This window comes from Gopherus evgoodei, chromosome 8 (genome assembly GCF_007399415.2).
Source record: "Gopherus evgoodei ecotype Sinaloan lineage chromosome 8, rGopEvg1_v1.p, whole genome shotgun sequence".
Lineage (NCBI taxonomy): Eukaryota > Metazoa > Chordata > Testudines > Testudinidae > Gopherus > Gopherus evgoodei.
The window spans coordinates 24,027,776-24,052,033 of NC_044329.1; positions in this window are offsets into that span (position 1 = coordinate 24,027,776).

The window sequence follows — 24,258 nt, forward strand, 5'->3', positions numbered from 1 at the left end:
TATAGTTGGCATTATGGAGGGATGATTGCTGGATGTCCATGTTATAGCCAACTCTTCTTCAGCACTTAAGGTTTGACCCTGGTACCAAATATTGAGAATATTTGCAAGAAAATGAGCTGGAGGTAGTGTTTGTTCCATTCGTTTTCTTAATGCTTGTAATTTAACTCTGTCACTGCATATTTCTCTTTTTAAGATCTCACTCGGTTCCTTCCAAATTTCAACAGCATCAGCAATAAAGCAGCTATTTCCCTGCCTTTTGTTCAAGGCTACAGAAATAGGCTTCAGGGTACTCAGCATGTGTTTAATATTTCTCTTTAGCTCAATGTTGAGAACTTTGGCTGTAACAGTGCCATCTATTTTTTCACGATTTTGTTTAAACTGTCATCAGATTAGGCTAGCTCTTGATATAGTGCTCAAAATAGTCCACTACCGAGTTCCATCACACATCTTGTGAGAGAGGTCTTTTTTCAGAGCAGCTGCTGCAAAGTGGTTGTTACGGAAGTATTTTGCTATTTCAACATTAGCCTTTATTTCTGGAACACTGAAGTCTTTGGCTAGGCAGTGCAACCATATGTTATCATCTTGGGACTCTCTTCACTCTCTTCTAAATTTCTTCTCATCTTGGATACATTTGCAGCATTGAATCCTGTGGCACCTTATAGACTAACAGACGTTTTGGAGCATGAGCTTTCGTGGGTGAATACCCACTTCCTCAGATGCATCTGAGGAAGTGGGTATTCACCCACGAAAGCTCATGCTCCAAAACGTCTGTTAGTCTATAAGGTGCCACAGGATTCTTTGCTGCTTTTACAGATCCAGACTAACATGGCTACCCTCTGATATTTGCAGCATTGTCTGTGACCAAGCTGTGTACTAGACATTTGAATTTTTTTTCACAGTTTATTATAGCTTTTACTGCTACTTCATGTAAGTATTCTGCTGTGTGTGCATTTCCTGATGATCAATTGTTTCTGTACGGAAGACATACCTTTCTTCTGTTATGCAAGCACATACAACAGGATCATTGTGGACATTGCTCCACTCATCAAGACTCAGGTTAACAATTTCACCCTCTGGACCTTTTGCACACTGCTCAATTTCTCTTTCAAACACTTTACTCAGAAATTTGCCTGAGACATCTGCTCTGTTGGATGGGCTGTTTCTTGGTCTTAATGACTGAACCATGTTAATAAAGCATGGGTTCTCAATCATACAGAAAGGAGAGTTTGTTGCATAAAAAAACTGGGCAATCTTTTCATCAATTACCTCTTTTTGTAATCTGCTGGTTCTTATCACAAACTTATCTATAGTTATTTCTTGATGGAGATTTCTCCCCCCTTTTTGCTACAGGTGATATACTGTGGCTATGTGACATACATGATGTGACTGAAACACTATCATTGGCAGATAACCCTGAAACTATAGAAAACGATGGTGATCTTGAAGATGAATAGTCTTCAGAATCCTGTATGTTGAGGATGGTTTCTCCTAAACAAAATAAGTCAATGCAGTTATTTAATTATTATTACCATACTGCTCATTTAGTATTACTCACTGCATTCACTGACACTCAGTACTAATTTAAAGGTGAAATTGTAAAAGGAAGATCTGCCTATTTCAGCTATTTATTTTTTTTTATCACAACTGCATCTAAAATGATAGCACCATAGAGTAACAACGAAATTTTTTGCTCAAACATGAGAATTCAAGAATAGTCTAGAAGGAAGACAGGCAGTCCTTAAGAAAGAGGTATGAAATTAAAAAAAAAGTTTACCAACCTGAAGATCCTGCATATTCAGATATGTTCCTTTCATCAACTTCAATGCAGCTTCCTCCTGAGAAGGAACACTTCTAATGATGTTGTTTCACTTGGAAAACCAGGTCTTGCATTTCTTTGTTGCACTGTTTGCATTTTGCATGCATGCCCGTCTTACCCACAGGTAGAGGAACTTCATTAAAATATTCCCAAACTGGGTCTGTTTTATGACCTGCTGCCATTACAGGTTTTCCCTTCTAGTGGGAGAATGGTACGGTAGATCTCAAATCAATGAAGACCACACTCAGAAAGACCTCAAGGTTTCTGGAATATGCTGCTTAAACACTTCCACTTTTGTTTCTACTGCCTGTCCCTCTCTTCTCACCTTTATCTCCAGACTTCTTCTCCTTGTCCAGATCTGCCCCCAACAATCTTCTATTCATTGAACTTTTTGAAACTTTGCCCTTTTAGAGAGAGGTAAGGGACTGACTCTGTGTACACAAATTTGCAGAGGGACAATAGGGTTGAGGTCTGTTATTTCTCACCTCTACATATTATTTAGTTAGTTAGTTAGTTAATTTTTTTGCTGTTAACAAGCATGTTATCTTTGGAGACACAAATCCACAGTCTGAGAACTGCAAAACTAAGCATCCCTGATGGTATCTTCTAAACTGAGCACTGCGTCCCATTAGGTAGAAAGAAAGACTAACCTAAATAATGTATATGGAAGCCCCTGGAACCCCATAAAATTGGGTCCCTAGTCCATGAACTATTGGAACTCATTTACAAAACTTTTCTTTAACATTATGTGAACATATTGTCTCATACTATAGAATTAGAATTTATAATCCCTATTCCATGATAGTTTTAATTAAGATATCCTATCTTTAGATAAGTTTTTTCCTCAAAAAGCATTTTATCAAAAAAATCCAATTTAAATTAAAAAAACCTTTTTTTTTTAAAGCATTGCTTTTTATCCACCCTGCCTCATCCAATATGAGAGCTGATTAGCTTCCATTACGAGGTTTTTTGCAATTCCTCTGAAACATCCGAACTATGTGGAAGTGGCCAGTACCAGATCTGAGATACTCAACTAGATACATACCTAGTATGGCATTTCCTATTAGCAATAGTATTAATCATAACTCCCATCCTGGGTGATGCAATGACAAAATTATTCTCCATATTTTCATCACACCATAGCTGTCAACATAGCATCGCTGAAGACTGTTTGTATTACAAAGGGAATGTCCTGCTGATAGTTTTTATGGTCCTTTTTGTTTTCAAGTTAGAGCTTTGATCTGACTCCTCTTCTCTGTTCATATTAATTGACTGTATGTTGCCTGGCTTGGAGCTCAGAATACTACAAACAAGGGTAAAGGGACTGATTGCAATATTATACTTTGGACCTCAAAATTTTCTAGAATCCTCTGGTGAAGTTTCAATGTGTAACTGATAATTGTACATGCAAATAGCCAGACAAATAGGTGACCAATCCAAACAGTTAATTTTGTAAATAAGATCTCCAAATGCTCTTTTTTCTTTATTTACATACTACATCCACTCTTCCACCATAGCATTTCCTCCCCTACTCCACCCTGCAACACATACCTCACACATATTTTTGAAGACATAGAAAGTTACACGCAGGAAGGTAACATTTCAAATTGTGTCAATACCACGAGTTTCAGGAAATCTATACCCATAACTGAACATGCAACTTGACAAATGCATATGAGAAAGTGCGGCCTCACAAGTCAATCACTTTTTTTTTTTAAACCTTTCACAGTAGGTTTCTTGAAACAAAATCCTTTAGACAAACATCTTCTTAGAAAAGGCACTTTATTCTAGCCAGTCAAAAGCCAAGCAGGGATAGGATTAGGTTTTCCACCCCAGTGGCCAATTATCTGTAATAGTGTTTGGGGGAAAAGAGAAAGAATAGGGAAGGGAGTTCAGGAGTGGGAATATATACAAAAGTGAATCACAGAGTTGGGTGCAACCAGGGGCAGCTCCAGGCCCCAGCATGCCAAGTGTGTGCTTGGGGCAGCAAGCCACGGGGGGCGCTCTGTCGGCGCTGGGAGGGCGGCAGGCAGGCTGCCTCAGGAGGCTTGCCTGCGGAGGGTCCGCTGGTCCCATGGCTTCGGAGGACCTCCCGCAGGCATGCCTGCGGGAGGTCCTCTGAAGTTGCACGACCAGCGGACCGTCCGCTGATAAACCGTCGGAGGCACCTGCATGCCGTGCTTAGGGCGGCAAAATCCCTAGAGCTGCCCCTGGGTACAATGACTCTTCCAGGACAGAATGAAAGATAAGGACATGCTCTGAAGTGTGTCTTTACTAATCAAGTTGTAACTAAGCTCTGAAGATGAAGTTTTCAGTTTGATGGTTAATTTCCCTTCTTTTCTTTTCCTTTTTTTTTTTAAATTTACAGTATGAGTCACTTCTTTGTAAGAGGGTTTAATGGAGCTTTGCAATGTCCTAAAATTGTGGGATTTGTCAGTTACTGAGGTGCATCTAGGTGCTCATGATTTGCAGGGTCATATTTTCGCCCTAAATATTAATATACAAATCAGGAATAGTTACTTAACCATCCATATCTTGCTTCTCCAAGTACACAAGATACTAGCTATGCAAGTTGGGAGCCATGAACAAACAGCTCTTCAGAGAGCTATTTGCGATCTTCACTAAGAAATATAATTGCACATCCAAAACACTTCTAGTTTCTTTGTGCTCATGAGAGAGAATTTCAAATCCAGTTTGTGAGCAGCTCACATTGCTAGAGCATCTTCAACTATCCCATTGCGAATCACAACTTTTACAAAACTCATTTGAATTTCTATGCATATGCATCACCAGGCTAATGAAATTAGAATCATCTTCTTAGCGTGGCTGTGCGGATATGACACATTAATTTTTCTCAGCATCTGGAACATGTGATTTCCAGAGACAGAAACAAGATCTTAGGAAGTTTTATCTCCCTCCCCCTTCTTTTTGAAACTTCACTTTGAAATGCTCTGTACGTCCCTTTTGACCTTCTGATGGAAACAAATCGGCCATAGTCTGACCTCAGTAATACTGATGCAAACTAGCTCTACATCAGTGTAATTGGAGATCAGAATCTGGGGCAATATAGCATTCAGGGACTCCTACTACTTTCAGTGACCTGCTATATCCACAGCATTACCTAGAGTCTGAAATACTTTTATGAATTAGATGGTAAGTCCTTTGTGGCAGGGACCATGTCATCCTATGTTTTTGTACAGCACTGAACCAAACTGGGACCTCTGGGCTCTGCCCCAATAGACAGACAATAATAATGGAAATGACTTTTATGGATACTGAAATCTCTCATTATTGAACTCTCTATTATTTATATCACTATAGAACACTGGACTAAGAATCAGGACACTTGCATTCTACATTCATTCTGTTCCTCTCGCTTATCTGCTGTGTTACCTTAGGTTACTTCATCTTTCCAATCACACTTTTCATATTGGCATACTGAGGTTAAATACAGTTACCTTCCTTTTGTAAAGTGCTTTGTAATATATGGATGGCCAATCCTACGTAAGAGGTAAGTATTATCATCATCACACACAGGAACTAGCCACATAAGGTTCTACTTTTTTAAAAAACAAAACAAAAAACAAAAAACAAAATAGAATTTAGAACAAAAGTAAGTTTGCACAATTTAACAAAATGCCCGTTGAATTCTGTGGAAGCAAGATTGGGAAGGCTACCACATGCCATTAAATTAAAATGGGAAGGCTACCACATGCCATTGAATTAAAAAATACTCAATGTAATAAAATATATGGACACTAGATGGCAGTGTTAGATCTTATTTGGTCATGTGATTGATGTAATTAATTAATGGGATAGCTTTAAGAGAAGGAAAAACTTCCTTTGGGACAAAAGCAAAGGAAAAATCTGGTCTGATGTGGTTAGGGAAGGAGGGAGAAACTGAGTCCTAATGAATAATCTATCTGAAATTGTAGGAATCAGTGAAAACAACTTTTCTTACAACGTACAGGGTGACAGAATAATTCAAGTATAATAACCAAATAGTGGTAATGAAGCATATATGCACCATACGCTACATTGCAAAGTTCTTTTTTAGTGTCTTTAGAGTATGTTACAAAGTTATGTCAAATATTTCCAATGTTTAAAAGTAAATGAGAAACAAGTGAACTCATTTTTACTGGCACCTATGAATTTAAGAATTCTTCTACCAAATTCTTCCTATGTGCATATTGCAAATTCCCTCAAATGTCTGAGGAATACCAAGACTTCTGTATTGGTCATTAACTTCAACTTGCATTCCACCACTCTCTCTGTCCTGGACAAATAGATATAGTCAAATCAAGAAAACCAATATTTGCAAATAAGATGTGCAACTGTGGATAGAAAACATATAATCTGATAAGCTATTTGTGAATATTACTGGACCATCTGTATGGACAGATGATGTTCCAGTTCTAGACAAGGCCACCCAGAGAATTCAAGGGGCCTGCGGCAAAGTAATTTCGGGGGCCTCTTCCATAAAAAAAAAGTTGCAATACTATAGAATCCTATATTCTCGTGGGGGCCCCTGTGGGGCCCAGGGCCTGGGACAAATTGCCTCACTTGCTCCCCGCCCACCTCCACCCCCCCGGTTCTAGTGAAGCTACCACAAGTCTGTCTACCCATGCTAGGAGGCTCGCTCCCTGCTGCAGTGTAGACGCACTCTAATAGCATGGTTTGGGGAGAACTCCATCACTGTCACAGTATCCATACAAAACCACCATCAAAAGCCGTTTTCCTTCAGTCCCAGTCGTTCCTCCTCCTACTCATGACCTTTTAATAAAAAACAGTAAAATACAGTAAAAAGCTGCTGCATGAATAGAACTTTCTGAATCCAAATGACAACATAATTTTAGTGGCATGGACCCCAGAGCTCCTTCTCATTCCACCTTCTCATAGAAAATACAAAGCTCAACTCAAGGTTAAGTCAATATTGGCTATAGGGACTGGTCTACACTGGGGGGGGGAAATCGATCTAAGATACGCAACTTCAGCTAAGTCGAAGTATCTTAGATCGAGTTACCGACCATCCTCACAGCACGAGATGGATGTCCGCGGCTCCCCCTGTCGACTCCGCTACCGCCGTTCGCGTTGGTGGAGTTCCGAAGTCGACAGGAGCATGTTCGGGGATCAATATATCGCGTCTAGATGAGACGCGATATCTCAAACCCCGAAAAATCAATTGCTACCCGCCATATCGGCGGGCAGTGAAGACGTACCCTAGGACAGCAGTATTAATGAAGCCTCATAATGAACTCCCCAGCATTCTGATTATACGTCTAGTGCTCTCTAACCTAAGAGTACTAACCAAATCTTATCTATCTTATGGGAAGCTATGCTGATGCTTTTTCAAAGCCACAGGGACAAAAATGTCTGCATGTTAATCTAATTAGCTTGCAGAACCACTTTAGGCAGCATGGTTAAAGAGAGAAAAACAGCAGGAAAGGCAATGCAACTGCACTACTAAAACCAATCGCAGATGTTTTTCTACCTGTCACAGCCAAATTCGTCTGCAGTCTTTTCTTCTAGCAGCTCTACTATGGTTCAGATTTTGCCTCATCTTTCTAACTGCAGCGGTAAAAGAAACATGATGCCAAAAGGAAAACAAAATCTTTTGTTATTTTTAAATTAAGTTTCATATAGAATCAGTAACAGATGGACACTAAGGACTCAAATAGAACTGGCCCTGAAATGCAGAGGAGACATAATTAAATAAAATTGCAGATTAATAAATTCCATTTCAACAGACTGTGGTTAATGTGGCTAAATGGAGTTGAAATACACATTTTGTCAAAGGCTTTGAGATTCCCAGTGGGGGGAAGCAATATTGAAATGTAACTTATTGTCACCTTATTTATTTCTGCTATGGCCGTGCTTTGAGGCCTCAGCAAGATCAGGACTCCATTATTCTAGGCACTGTGCCAATAGAGAGGAGAGAGCGAGTCCTGCCAAAAGAACTTAAAAGACAGATAATGATGGGGAGGGGAAAAAAAGGTGAATTGACTCTCCCAAGATCATACAGTGAGTCAGTGGTTGAGACTGGGATAGAACCTAGGTCTATGGAGTCTCAGTCCAGTATTCTAGCCCATGCAGTCTGTCTAAGGGATTATTCAGGCTCACAAAAGAAACCAGCGCTCATGGGAAAGACCATCATTTTCTTTTGGTCTGGATGTTTTCATAAATAGTCCATGTGGGAGTGAGGCCAGGGCGAGAAGCTGACTGATCACAGAGGAGCCCCCAATAACCGTCGCAAAGGCACAGCTGTAGCAGGCTCATCATCCTCTAGTTGGCCTGGTCTCTCACAGAGGGCAACAGTATCCTGCCCCCCGAACAGGCATGCCTCACACACACTCGTAGGTACACAGTGGTAAAAGTATCAGTGCATGGAGAGGCCATATCAATAATCAAGCGCCTGATTCTGCATCCCTTACTTACAATAAAGCAGTAATAGGGCTATCTGAGGAGTAAGTTAGTCAAACACAAACAAGAAATGCAGAACTGGGCCTTAAGCAATTCCAGACATCCAATGGCCCAGAACCAGTCCAAAAGATCAGCACCTCCAAGACCAACATACTACAGCAAATGTGAGTTTCTAGGCCAGCTAAGCTTTTGAGTTATATCTACCCATGGGTGCTCAAGTGAAATCACCTCATTTTTCACAACATTCATTGTTCAGAAACGTCTGGTTTGATTTCAAAATCAAAATTTTCCAGATAAGTACCACACCACCATAGCATAAAGTCACACTGAAGACATTTCCAATGTATTGGTTTACATTAATCAAGGTAGCTGGGGTGTAAAAACTGAGATTATAATGGAAGGCATGTTTCTTCCTACAGCCCCTCATAACAATTTGTACTACTACAATTCAGATAACAGTACAGACCTAGGTTAACTTCTGTAATCTTTATGTAACCCAGACACCCAATTAATCGAATGAATTTCAGTTGCACAAGGACTTCAAATCATGTCCATTGTATGTAAAATATACTGGAAATGTAAGGACCATTTTCCTTTTCAACTCTGTTGAGAGCACTCCAAAATGTACAAGCATCCAAAACTTGACTGACGATAGCAGACAGTATTTTATTGTAACAGATGCCATCCCAGAACCTTGCACGTCGATTAGAACATTTCTAACAGACTTTAAAGCCCTACGTGAAAACACAGCCAAAACCAGCTTGCCAAAAAGAGATAGGTTTAGATGCTGTTTAAAAATATAAGTGGCCTTGAGTTTATGCACTTCAAAACACTCACATTCCCCAGTGCTGCATAGAAACGCTTTCAAGAATAACAAAATACATGTGTAGTTAATTCAAAACTAAACAGAATTAACATTCCTCACTCAGAGCTACCTTTTGACCACTGCAGTTTTAACCAAAACTGGCATTGGAGTTTCATGACAGGAGTCCAGAATCCAGATGTAAGCAGATTAGTGCTGACCCATTTTTCTGGCCATGCCCCTATGCAATGGGTTATCAGAGCAGCTATGGTCTGGGATTTGCCTTACAGGGGAATAATCCTTATGGAGCCAGTTCATCCAGATTTCCAGAAGCTTTGCTCCAGTGGAATGACACAGAGCTGCTCTAACAGAACAAAGAGCTGGGCCCAAAAGCTGTACCACAGGAGGGCAGAAATATTATTGAAGTATTGGAAGTTACATGCCTACTTTCAATTATTAAAATGTTAAATCCCAATTGACAATCCAAACCATTAATTTAGGTTTAACGAATATTAAAAATATACCTTGTGCAATTGGCAACAAATCCATGCTTAATAATCAACTGGTATTTAACTGTATCTTTTTAAGTTTAACTGTCTTCTAAATCTTAATTAAAATCCATATCCGAGATGCAGTTTAAATTGTTGCTGAAATCACATATTGCCAGTTCATTTCAGAAATAAAATCATCTGAAGTTACTATTGATTTTTTTCTTCTCCAGTCTGACTACAGTAATACACGCACAAGCCTCTCTCCCGCCTACCAACCATAATTAACCCACATCAGCCAAAGCCAGAAAACTGTCCAACCTGACTGCCAAGACAAAAATATAACTGCATTAACAATAGAAACAAAATGCTTTCCCTTCAGCATGTGATGATCTCCTTGGAATCCTCATTGGACTTGCTAATGTTACAGGTGTATGTAAAATAATAAAGGACCACACAAAATTATGAGTTGTGTGTAAAGACAAAATGCATGAGGCCTCTCTGGACTGTTGCATGCTGAGTGAAATACAGATACATCCCCAACTTATGCAATCGTTCCGTTCCAGAAAGCCTTGCGTAACTCGAATTTTGCGTAAGTCGGAAACGTATACCCATACTTTATACAAAAATTTCCGCAACTCGAACTGGCTTATGGAACTTTTTCTGTAAGTGTGAATTTGTGTAAGTTGGGTCTTGTGTAACCCAGGGAGCATCTGTATTACAATTATTGAGTTTGAATTATGATGGCTCAGAGACTCTCATAGGTTAGTAGTTAGAGAAAGAGGATTAGGAGTCAGGACTCATGGGTCATATGCTTGTCTGTCACTTACAGTATAACCTTGTAAATAAAAAAGCTGGGGACATCAGACTTCTGCACACCAAACTTTTCTTTAATATCAGCCACCCTTGAACTGGCACCAGTGTAGCACTCTGCACAGTCTGGCCATTGGCATCTTCTAGATCTGTTCTGAATGGAGTTAGACAACACAGAGGTAAAAACACCAGCAATCCCATTGACACGAGTGTCAACATCATTGCCAGCCTTGGCAGAGCTACTGTACAAAGGGGAGACAGTAAGAGCTCAGGCTAGACATAGCCCACATGGGGTGAGGAAAAAGTGAACTAGAAAGGACGGCTCCAGGACATCATGGAGGCACATCAACAGTACTGCACGAGGAAGCATACCCCACCTCTGCCCATGGTGTGTGTTAAACAAATAGAGCTGCTGGACACCTTTCAAAAGCATTAGTGTTTATTAGAGGAATGTTTTGGCTCACCATATTTTCCTAGCATATCTAAAAATTTACAGAAATATAATTTGAAAAAAATCTTGCTGAGACGTTTTATAGCCATTAGTCCTAAGTGTAGCCTGGTTTCTTTTAAATAGGCCTATGGTAGACCGAAAACAGGAAGGGCAAACAAATTTTAGGGCAGCTTTTAAACACCCAGTAACTGTAGAATCCCCTTTTTCTCTGTTCTCGGAGTACTCTGCTACTCACCGTAGATACTTTGAACCAATTTCAGAGAAAAATGCTGGCGAGTAATCCTGCCTGCGTCAACTAAGCCTTCCAAGACAGAGGGCGGATTCACGTGGGGCTCGTTCCAGGGGTTGGTAGCCATTGGGACCTGCAGAGGGGCACACCAATCAGCTTTTTCCATGGCCACTCTAGCCACACTCACTTTCCAGTCAGTGCTGCTTGGGCTGCACTGAGCCCAAGAGTGATATGACTGAGATTACCACCCTGACAACCTGAATTCTCAGAAGATCATTTACACCAGAGACCTCGACCAAGATCGATACTGCATAAAACAGTGTAAAGCCCATGTGAATCTGTTCCTCTGTGAGAAAAATTCAGATCTTGGATCTATGAAGTGGATGCTTATTACAAAACTCTTCTTTTTCTATACGCTTCACACCATGTAAAATCTTCATGCATGACATAATATGTCAGTGGGAACCTTTTGTTATTATGGTGGGCAGAATATTAGAGTGGAAGTGTACCATGTGGATTTCTGCTCTGGGTATAGTTTTTGTTTCTCCATGTATTTTGGAAGTTACAGGCCTCACGCTTTACCCCCTCACCATTCAAGTTGACTTTTTCCTCTTTGGAACACTTTATTTTACTTTTGTGATAGCTGCGTACTCATCTGTCTGTGTTAAAGCTCTTTTAATGCACCGTGGCTCAGTTATACTTCAGGTTGGAATCCTTTCAAGTCTCCCTTCACAGCCTCTGCTGTTCCAAATTTAGTTTCATCAGCAACTAACTAGTTCACTCTCCCTGTCAGTCATGTATATAGATTAGACACTGTTGATGCCTCTTTAGGACCCTATTTAGTACTACTTTCCAATTTCGAAGAGCTTTTCTGACAAGCAGTTGCTTTGTTCCCATTTTATAGCCAGTATTTATCCTCTGCATCCACTCTGACACCCTCCATTGGCTAGCTGCAGCTTTCAACTGATGCAGGAGCCCGTGAAGTGGAACTTTAGCAAACACCTTCTTCAAAAATCCATAAATTCAGCCACATGCACTGCATTATGAAAAACAGAAATCCAGCCTTAAAAGACTGGGCAAGAGTTTGAATGAATAAGAATTTTCTCTTTTGTATCCATACTGGCCATTTCTTACTAGGTGAACAGAAAATGCAAATGTTTAAGTGCATCTCACGCTATAACACTGGGGTAGATTCTGTTCTCAGTTACACCAGTGCAAAACCAGATTAACTGCACTGACTTCAGAGGATTTGTCATTCTCTTTCTTCCTCTCTCTCAGGGAAACATGTCTAATCTCTACATATGGTGTAACATATTCCTAGCATTTAGTACAGTTAGCAACTAATACACCTCAAAGTGCTTCTCCCCAGTTATGCATTAATCTGATTGTGTTTGTATTTCAAGAGTACAATTCTCCTCTCCAACCTTTTTGGCATTCTGCAACTGGAGAGACTCCAAAGGGTAGACACTGAAATCCTTGCAAGTTCTGCACAGGGAACAAGGACAGAATATGCCTCAGATCTGTACTGCACATAAGAGTTCAAGGTAAAGAGGAGATATTTGCCTTAAGGGACAGCCCCTTAATCCATGCATCCAGCTCCTGCTATCATCAATGTAAGCATAGAACACTTAGATTTTTAGCAAGTCTGCATCCAGTTAACCTTTATACCTATTTAAAGTCTCCACAAGGACTTGCTTCTAATTTGTAACCATAGCATCTGCCACCTCTTCTTCAGTTGCACATCTCTCTCCTACAGTCTCAGTATGCATCCTGATCCTCTGTGAATACAGAGTCTAAGTGTGCCTGCAAATATACTGAAGATTGTTCTGAAAAGTACAAAGGACTTAGCTCAGTCCTCATTTTGGGCAGTTTAACAACAGGGCTGCAAACAAATATTGACAGTTTCTTGCAAGTATCCCCTAGGGACACCAACAGTTAGGGAGGCATTATTATTTAATACACCAAGGGCCAAAATGTTAGTAAATGTGTCCTCAACATTCTCCTTATCATGTGTTCTCTCCATGCCCCCATAAAGAGAACAAGATCCCACATGTGCTCCAAATCCCATCTCCTGCCTCTCCCCAGCCATCTCCCTCTCAACTAGGACCTGCAACATCCATCTGCACACACACTGGGATGTAGTAGCCTTACGCTCCCCATCACTCCTTGTGGCTCCACTTTCTCCTCGCTCCTCCTCTCAATTCCATGCTAATTCTTCCCTGTCTCCTACTGTACTTCACACCTTCCTTCGCCTGTTCCCAACCTGAGGGATAAGGCAGGAACTGGTTGTAAGATAGGTCATACTGACAACTCCGATCATGGGAGAGGATCCTAGCAAGGGAAGAGGAAAGTCAGGTTCAGACTTGCTGCACTATGGTTCCAGGATTTGCTTAATGGTTAGGAATACTCTCCCCCCACCCCTAACCTCCTGAGCACAGTCATCACAAGAGGAATCCCCTTCAGAACAGGCTGACGGTACATATTGCACCATAGCTGTGATAAAAGGAGTGAGGAGGGAGAATGGAAAAAGAGTGGAAAATTGGAGGTCCCTGAAAAAGGTGGAGAAGGCTCTTGGATCAGCCTCCTATCCTAAATCAGGTGCGAGGACGCACCTTTGGCTAATATGAAATGACAATGCAGTATGGGGGCCGGGATGCAGGCAGCTGGGTCTAGTGGTCAGAGTCAGAATCAGAGACAAGCGGCAAGGATCAGGAACAAGGCAGGAAGGTGGAACAAAGAGGGAAGCAGCATTCAGGAGTCAGGCAAGAAGGCAGGGTCCAAAGTAGCAGCCAGATAGAATCCAGCTGTGCAAATACCTCCCTGTGCCTCTTTGGATTTAAATAGGAAGCATCAGAATTCATGGTGTTGCTCCAGTCAAGCACAGGGAAGCCCTCCAGGATGTAAGTTCAGGTTTCATGGTCTCTTCTGCTCAGTTAGTTAACAACAAACCACTAGATGGGAGCAGAGAGACAACAGTTAACTAGGAACCCAGTGGACCCAGACTCAAGACCCAGGGGGTCATGACACACAAATGTCCCTCCTGGGGCTGAAAGACTTCCCTGGATTCACTAGGAGCTCTAATACCCAGGGAATCTGCCTGACAGGATGCCATGATACGGGGAACACTGGAACCCCTTGCAGTCTGGTCCGCTGGGGTTCCCAGGGTTCCTAGCTCTGGGAAAGCCATCAGGCAGAATGCCTCAGAGCCTGGACTCAGAGGCAGCCCACCTGGCAAGCCGCTGGAACTTCAGGAGCTTGGGTAGCCTTGGAGACATTTCAGAAAGATCAAAACAAAGATGTCGGATTCCCCTCCGCCTCCCCTCAATATTCCCCCCACAAATTCAGAATTCCCATTCTGTTGGAAATTTCATTTTTGTTCCATTTTGGAATGACTTTTTATTTCTGAGATTTCAGAATTTCCCAGAGGAAGGGAATTCTAGTTTCTGGCCACCTCTATTATATGACTTGCTTATGTTCTACTAAGTTTCATGTTAGTCCGACTGATACATAATATTTCTGTGTGTTGCTACCATAATAGTGCATAAAGGCCCCAGCCAATATCAGGGCCCTGCTGTGCAAAGCATCATACAGACACACAGAGAAAAATTTTTTTTGCAAAGATCTTACCATCAAAATAGATAACTATTATCCCCGTTCTACAGATGGGGAACTGAGGCAGAGAAATTAAATGACTTGCCCAAGAACACAGAAGAACGTAGGTTTTCCAAGTGCCATTCTACTGCCTTAAATCCAGGGTTTTAGAGCTATGCTCCAGCTTCGCTCCAGCTCAAGGCAAAAACCTGCAGCTCCATTGCTCCGGGCTCCAGCTCCTGCTACAAAGCCCTGCTTAAATCACAAAGCCATACTTCCTCTTTTTCTATATCCGTCTTCAATCATTTCACTTGCACCACAAATCAGCAAGCGGGCTAATAGCTGCCTTTTTCATTAGCCCCTATATCTGACGCCAGAATGGATCACTGTGATCTTGTCTGACCTCTTGCATAAAACATAGATCATAGAACGTTACCCAATAATTACTTCATCAAGCCCAGTAATTAAAGGGGGACTACAGTATGTCACTGGATGCTTGATTTAAATACTTTGAATGATACAAATTCTACTACATCCCATGACAGACTGTTCCAATGGTTAAAGTTACAATTGTACCTTATTTTCAATTTCAGTTTTTCTAACTTAAATTTCCAAGTATTGGATCTTGTTATCACTTTGTCTGATAGACTAAAGAACCCTCTAGGATCAGATACTCTTTTGCCTGAGTAGGTACTTCTGCATTTTGACCAAGTCTCCACTTAATCTTTTCTGAGACACTAAGCAATTGCGATGCATTTTGCAGACCTCAAATCATCCTGGTAGCTGTCCTACTTTGCCAACTTTCAAAGCATGAACACCAAAACTACACATAGCATTTCAGCAGTTCTCACCAATGCCATATGTACAGGTGATTCATCCTTCCCTACTCCTATTCAAGCATCTTCTGTTTTAGCTACAGCCTTTACCCACATTTGCTCATATCCAGGTAACTTGCATCATTCCATGTTCTCAAGTAACAAAGAAACAGGTACACACCAAAATAATTTTACATACCAGAGCATTTTTTTTCAGAAAGCAAACCTCAAAATGCCTTTCTGAGCCAATACTGCATGCAGTGTTGCTGTAATATGTCTATCCCATGATATGAGACAGAGAAATTGGGTGAGGTAATATCTTTTATTGAACCAATTTCTGTTGGTGAGAGAGAGAAGCTTTCGAGCCTACACAGAACTCTTCTTCTGATCTGAGAAAGTTACTCAAAGAGTCACAGCTAAATACAAGGTGGAACTGATTGTTTAGCATAAGTAGTTAACACATTTTTCAAGGGACCATTCAAGGTGAGGTGGCCTGTTAATACCCTTCCAGTGATAGGAAGGAAAGGACGGGGAGGGAAGCAGCAGGAGAGGGCGGGAAGAGTTTAGTGGGTTACAGATCGTTGTCATAACCCACTTTTCTTTTCTTTTTTTTAATCATGGACTGAACAACAGACATTGCGTTCATGACTTATGACAATCTACCAACATATCCTGCCAATTCCTCCTCCACTTCTCTTCCTTCTCATGACTGAAAGGGTGTTAATGGGTCATTTAAACTTTAAATGGTCCCTTGAGAGACATGTTAATATTCTTCAAGGGAAGAAATTTCAAGAATTTTCTCTCTCACCCACTTTCAGGACTGTTGTAATATACTGATTTTTAGCTTAATATCTTTTGAATTAATTAGCTTCTCTCTTAAGAAGAAGAGACAGGAGATGTGACAAAAATCAGGAGAAGGATAAAGCTTGCAAAAAAATTTTCACTGACTTTCAAAGACTTTTGTTTTGTTGAAAGTTAAAATTGCACATCCACACTAGATTGCTGAAGTGCTACATATTGTCAACTGTAATGGTGCATAGACTCACCCTGCGGAGCCTCCTGCTGGTTGTCTCAGGGAATTAGCTCTCCAGCCTCTGGAGCACCCTCTGCAGGTCAGTGTCCCATTGTCGCTTGGCCCCTGTGTCCCTCCCTCAACTCCAGTGCCCCGTTATCTGGGGTGCTGCCCCCTGGCCGGACACTCCTCAGGGTCTCCCCTCCCCAGGGAACCCCCACCTCCTATCCCCAACCTCGGCTTAGTCGTAGGCTACTGCCAGTCACCAACTAGCCCCTGTTCCCTAGGGCAGACTGCAGTATAAGCCACTTATCACTGGCAAGGAGGGTTTGGGTCTGCTGCCTTCCTCTGGCCTTGGGCTGCCCCCTGCAAACCCAATACATATTCGGCCTTATACTAGGCCTGCAGCCTGGGGGGTTTCCAGGCCAGAGCTCCCCAGCTCCACCTCAGGTATGCTCCCCAGCAACCAGGCCACCCTTCCTCAAAGGCTAGAGAGAGAGTCTCACCGCCTTTTTATAGGGCCAGCTACGGCCTGATTGGGGCATGGCCCAGCTGTGGCTACTTCCCCACTCAGCCCAGGTTTCCCCTACCATAGCCCTCTCCAAGGGCTGTTTTAAGCCCCTCAAAGCAGGAGCAGGTGACCACCTCGCTACATTAACTTTCCTGTATGGATGTGAGAGCTGGAATCTTACAAAAGGACATAGAGACAACTCAGAAGTTCAAGTTCTGGTGTCACAGAAGAATATTAGAAATTGGGTGGATAACCAAAACTGCAAATGATGAGGTGGCAATAAGGATGAATTTTGAAAAAACAGTACAATTGGAGACCATAGGTAACAGAATAACATCTTCTGCAGACACATTGCTTGCCGATCGCATATTGTCAGGTAAGATCACAAGTAAATGAGGAAAAGGTAGGAGAGCCAGCTATGTCAGATGGACTGGTATCCAAAGGATTAGAAACTTTATAACTACAGTGACTGCAAAAGACTAAGTGGTGATTAACCACCATGTTGGAGGCATCACTTCACGAGAGCCCCCTCCTCCTCTGAATTAGAGTCATGATCAATTTTTATACTGACTAGAGCTGCACAGCACATCATCATGACCCACAAAGGCCTAAACTGATGTAAGTCTTGTTACACCTTTAGAACCAGCAAAGTCATGTGAATGCCACCTCTATCATTACTGCTTCCTATTATGGTTACCTGTGAGAGCAGACCTTAACTTTCCAGTTTTCCTTAGTGATACACAGATCCATACATGATGGGATTTTGTGACTAAAGATTTAAAAAAGTGTCCAGTATCCTTTCCCAGACGAATTTACTGCTGCTTAACCAACCAGTCAAATTCCAGAGATCGTGATGATAGCTTCTATCCTCTTCACCCTTGAGAAGTGTAAGTGTTTTTGAGCAAAAACCAGCTCTGTAATTCCTTCTCCTTCATGTACTACTCCCATCAGTCAAACATGCTTTCCTCTAAGTGATTTATGGACCATCAAGGAGGAATACCTGTTGGGACTTATTTCCAGAGAACTGATGCAAGCTGCCCCATCAATATGAAGCGTGCAGAGCCTGGACCCCCAAATATACAGTTCTTAAAAAAAGATATTTTTCTGCTCTGACTTATAGGAAAGTTTCTTGAGATATGCCAACCTGTTTTGTCTTGGCGGAACAGATGTACAGCATGAAAATACACTTTACGTTTTAAAAAACTGTAATATAAAAAAACCCTCTTTAAAATGCTTAATAGAACAATTCTCCTTTGTGCAACAATTTGAATAACTTATTTTTTATGTTAGCTCATAAAATATTCTCATTGTATAATACTGCATATGGAACAATCATGGTTTCTGAAAGAGACCATTCTATGGTAAATATAACCATTGACCTTCATTCAGTGCTCATTCAGAGTCGCATCAACTCTGCAAATATTGCTTATAAATGGACATCACAAAACCCATCCCTTGGCCTACAAGCACTGTTCTTAATCCCAAATTCATATGATTCATTCTCCTTCCCATTGTAGGTCTAGAAACAGTTATTGCAAATATTCACAAATCATTAGTGAATCAGCATACATCCTCCACTACACTAGAAGAACTTCTTTACTGGACATCACAAACACACAACAGGGGCAATGGCTGCAATTCTAGTCTCTGACAGGATATTGCAGGATAAGTTAAATTTGTGACTGGATTTCTTTTCTACTACTTACATGGATAACGATCAAAACCAAAGTTCTAATACACTTCACATTAAGTTTTCTAGCAGAACACATGGAATATTTATTAAATAGTTGAAATACTCTGTCATGTAGTTTTACCTAGTCCCAAGACCAATTCTAAAAGTTATGAGAAGTCATCTTGTTTATGTGAAGATGCCACCAAATAAGTACACATCATAGTTATGAATGTGTATGTATATTTGGAAAAAAAAAGGAAGAAGAGAGGCTGGCTGACAAATGTATGATAAACAGGAGTTCACACATAGGCAGCTCCGATTTCACCATTAGGTGATCCCTGCAAACAATAGGAATATTAAAACTCAGCTGACAATTTATTGTTAGAAAGTTGCAGTGGAGCAACTACACAGGTGTTTGCATCACTACAGCCAAATAAATCTTCTTTACAAGAGTGTAAATGACATTGATTAATTGAATATAAAAAACTTCAAACCACTAACACAACATATAAAACTCAAATGAATTACCTTCAAAAGTACCATATTAACTGGTAAAATAATTGTGGAAGTGTTTACGGTTTAAAATCTTCCAACGCACAATGATCAATGTGTAATAAGTTAAATATTTGCACACTACCCAATGCAGAAAGGTAAACTCTATTACACTTCTACCCCGATATAACGCTGTCCTCAGGAGCCAAAAAATCTTACTGCATTATAGGTGAAACCATGTTATATCGAACTTGCTTTGATCCACCAGAGCACACAGTCCCGCCCCCCCAGAGCACTGCTTTACCGTGTTATATCTGAATTCGTGTTATATTGGGTCGCGTTATATCAGGGTAGAGGTGTATATTACGAGCTGTTAAAAAAAAACAGGCTGGTTTTCAAGCAGCATAAATCTCTCACATTCTCACACTTAAGCTAGATATTCCCCGAGGATGCTGTAGTATTTGATTGATTTTTTCAGAATGCTCCATTATTATATCAAGCTTGCTTGACAGTAGAGGACAAAATGCCTTTCACATGATATAAGGTAATGTGCCAGCAATTCAAGAGAAAAAGAAAGATTAAACAAGATCAGGTCTCTTGAATTTATTTACACGGAGTATTAGAAAACATTGTCCTCAAGAAACTTTCAGTGACACACTATTTAATAGAATCAGAACAGCCTTAAGTTTGAAGGATTGTACTAAAATACAATGACTTTACCTCTGAGCTCAGTGTAATGACATGAAAAAGCCCCAAAGCATACATCAGTTTCCAAATTCATATTGACCTTTTCAACACAGCATATATATACGCGTAGTGTTTCTCAGCCATGAGTTTTACATTTTAGGAAGACAGGAGACAGCACCTGGGTCACCATCCCAGATTCCCACTGACAGTGAAAATGTACAGCTGAAAGATATTACTTTAGCCTTGAGCTACAGGAATCGTTTAAGTACAAATGATCCACTGACATACTGTTTTTCAATGAGGACATGCCAAATACAGTGCGTAGGGCAACATAGGAGATGTATTTTGTCCCATGCATATGGGAGTATTAGAAATAGTTAAACCATGCTCCCTATTGCATAGAATTATTGATATGTAGTTTGTACATAGTTCGATGACCACCAAAATTGTCTGGGCCAGTTGGGGGTGATGAGGATGACTTGTGCCTTTTCTTGATGAATTTTCCACAGGACCCAAGGCAGGAGTGGTAAAGGAGGGAAGGCATAGTTCAGATGGCCTGATCACAGAAGGAGGAGAGCGTAGCTCTGAGATTGAAGTTCCATGGCCCCTCTGGAACATTTCTGATCATTTGAGAGGCAAACAGGTCTCTTGCTGGGGATCCCCATGGAGCAAAAATACTATCTACCAAAGTGTTGTAACTCTGACTCATGGTCGATAGCAAAGCGTCTGCCAAGGGAGTCCACCAGCACATTATGATCCCCTGGAAGATAAGTTGCTGACAGTGTGATTTGACTGCCGATGCGCCAATTCCATAGGGTGACTGCTTCTACACACAGAGGAATGGATCTTGCCCTTCCTTCCTTGTTTATATCAACGACTGTCATTATAGTGTCTGACATGATGAGGACATGGTGACCTTGAATGAATGGGAGAAAGGCTTTGCAAACTTCCTGGACTTCCTGCAATTCCAGAATATTGATGTTCATGCTGGTCTCTCTGAAAGTCCAAGCGCCTTGCACTGTGTGGTTATCCATGTGAGTCCCACCCGCAGCCTGAAAAGGAAGCATCTGTAATGATCACCTTATCTGGTGAAGAGGAAAGGAAGGGAATATCCATTTATACCTGATGGGGATTCTTCCACCATAGTAGAGATGAGGTTCCTTTGGTGGGCACAGTTACTATGGCATTCATGGGCGGTTTGCATGCGAGTACACTGTTCCAAGCCACACTTGCAGGCAACAAAGGTGGAGTCTGGCAAATTTAAATATAGTGGCTATGATGGCAGAGATTGTGGATGCGCCTCCAGCTGCCCTTGTCATAACATATTTCCCAGATTTGGGCCTTAGCGTCCAAAATATGGGTGTTAGCATGAAAACCTCCAAGCTTAGTTACCAGCTTGGACCTGGTAAAGCTGCCACCACCCAAAAAATTAGAGTGTTTTGGGGCACTCTGGTCCCCCCAACAACCTTCCCTGGGGACCCCAAGACCCAAATTCCTTGAGCCTTATAACAAAGGGGAATAAACCATTTCCTCCCCCTTCTCCCTTCCAGGTGTTCCCTCCCTGGGTTCCTGGAGAGATATACAGAAGCAAGTTCTGTGAATCTAAACAGAGGGATTCCACCCTCCCTATTTCCAGTCCTGGAAAACAGAAGTACCGAGAGCTAATCTCTCTTCCCCCCTCACCCAGAGGGAATGCAAAGTTAGGCTAGTAAATCTAACACACACAGATTTTCCCCCTGACTTCTTCCTCCCACCAATTCCCTGGTGAGCACAGACTCAATTCCCTGGAGTTCCCCACTAAAGAAAAACTCCAACAGGTCTTAAAAAGAAAGCTTTATGTAAAAAGAAAGAAAAATACATAAAAATGGTCTCTCTGTATTAAAGGTGACAAATACAGGGTCAATTGCTTAAAAGAAATATGAATAAACAGCCTTATCCACAAAGAATACAATTTAACACATTCCAGCAACTACACACATGTAAATACAAAAAAAACAAAACCTATGGTCTTCCTATCTTTGTACTTACAACTTGGAAACAGAAGATTAGAAAAGCAGGAGGCAGAAAAATCCTCTCATAGCCGAGAGAGTACAGGCAGAAAACAAAAAAACAAAGAACTCAGACACAAACTTCCCTCCACCCAGATTTGAAAAAGTCTTGTTTCCTGATTGGTCCTCTGGTCAGGTGTTTCAGGTTACTCCTTTCCAGGTAAAAGAACATTAACTCTTAGCTATCTGTTTATGACAGCCCTTTTTGGGGGGAAGGAATTAGGAAGCAAGTTGAGAAAATCCCCTTTCCTTGGCACTGAAAAAACCATAGCCATTTTGACAGGGAGTCCTACCACCTCACCTTCTCCCTAAATATAACTATCCAGCACAAGAGGTCTTTGAAAGCCCTGCTTCACATCTACTCTAGTATTATAAAATTTGACTAAGTTTGAATGTCCTCCCAAGACATCAAAACCTTGACTCATTGGTTAAGAGGGGAAGGAGACTGGAGAATTTACATTTGATAACTCACTGTATCAAAAAAAAATCTATGGCCTTGTTATAAGCTGTCCTTCTGCAGCTGTGCAGCGGCAGGGGTGAAAGCAAGAAGACAATCTCTTGATTGGATATTTGAAGGCTGCTCACAACAGTAGTGCCCTGAAATCCCTGCACTCTGGGGAGCACAGGCACCATATGCATCTTCTCTCCCAGTAAGCAGGATGTTGAAAAAGGGGTGGTAAGGAGGCAAGGCCATGTCCCAGCCTGCAAAGCAGAGCCTGCACACTAGAGGAAGTAATCTGCTCCATCCTAGTGGATGCGTACTTCCCATGTACAAGGAGCAATGCCAGGAGAAAGTGTCTCAGGCAGATGGTCTCTCTAGTATGCAACCTGGGTTGATATAGAGCCAAACTGCCCTTATGAAGATTGTGTTAGAGCCAGTATGTAACCCACCAAAGAACAAGAGATTTGACCACACAGAGAGCAGAGAAAGATGAACAAATCAAATCAAAAGGCAATGAGGAATATGTACAGCTTCTTCCAGATGCTTCTCTGGCAGGTAGCAATCACCAGACCATTTAGGACACATCATTACTACTTAATTCAGTAACAGCTGGTACAAGCATAGGCTAGAAGCTAGCTAGGGAGAGAATATTACAAATGAAACAGTATGTTTTCATCTCATTTCATACCAGCAGTGGGCACGTGGACTGCCAGATGCCAACAACAACAGACAGATGCTTAAGGTGAAATTTCTTTCCTCCATCCCCTGGAGTCTCTCAAGAAATCAGCTGTATTCACAGAATCCAAACACATCTTCTCTTTTACCAGACTCCAAAGGATTTAGTACAGTAGATGACAGAATTTGTTATAAACACACATTGCCAGAAGAATTAATAGCAACAAACCTTTGGAATCTGTAGCGGATAGAAGACCCTTCAAGACTAGTGTATCATACCATTTGGAAAATATACACTAGCAATTGGAAATATGAATTTTCTTTGCAGGGACCTGTTCATTAATGCACTTGTCACTCTGGGTTTAATCCAGGCCTGCTTTCAGAATTGTGATCTTCCTTATCAGAAAGGCCATCTGTCATGGTATAATTCCCCACTCTGAACCTTAGCGTCCAAAAGATGGGGTACCAGCATGAATTCCTCTAAGCTTAATTACCACCTTAGAACCTGTAGTGCTGCCACCAACCAGGAATTCCAGTGCCTGGTACACTCTGGTCCCTCCAAGACCTTGCCCAGGGAACCCCAAGACCCAGACCCCCTGGATCTTAACACAAGGAAAGTAAACCCTTTCCCTCACCGTTGCCTCTCCCAGGCTTCCCCTCCCTGGGTTACCCTGGAAGATCACTGTGATTCAAATTCCTTGAATCTTAAACAGAGAGGAAAGTGCACCTTCCCCCCTCCTTCTCTCTCTCCCCCTCCCAGACTCTCCCTGAGAGAGAAAGTAATCCTAACACAGAGAGAAAATTAACCTCTCTCTCCCCCTTCCTTCCTTTCTTCCCACCAATTCCCTGGTGAATTCAGATCCAGTCCCCTGGGGTCTCACCAGAATAAAAAAAAACAATCAGGTTCTTAAACAGGAAAAGCTTTTAATTAAAGAAAGAAAAAACAGTAAAAATTATCTTTGTAAATTTAAAATGGAATAATTACAGGGTTTTTCGGCTATAGACACTGGGAATACCCTCCCAGCCTAACTATACAAGTACAAATTAAAATTCTTTCAGCAAAATACAAATTTGAACTCCTCCCAGCCAAATACATATTTGCAAATAAAGAAAACAAACATAAGCCTAACTCGCTTTATCTATCTAGTACTTACTAGTCTGGACATATAAGAGACTGTATCAGAGAGATTGGAGAGAAACCTGGTTGCACATCTGGTCACTGTCAGAACCTAGGGAGAACAACCACCAAAATCTAACAGTACACACAAAGCCTTCCCTCCCTCAAGATTTGAAG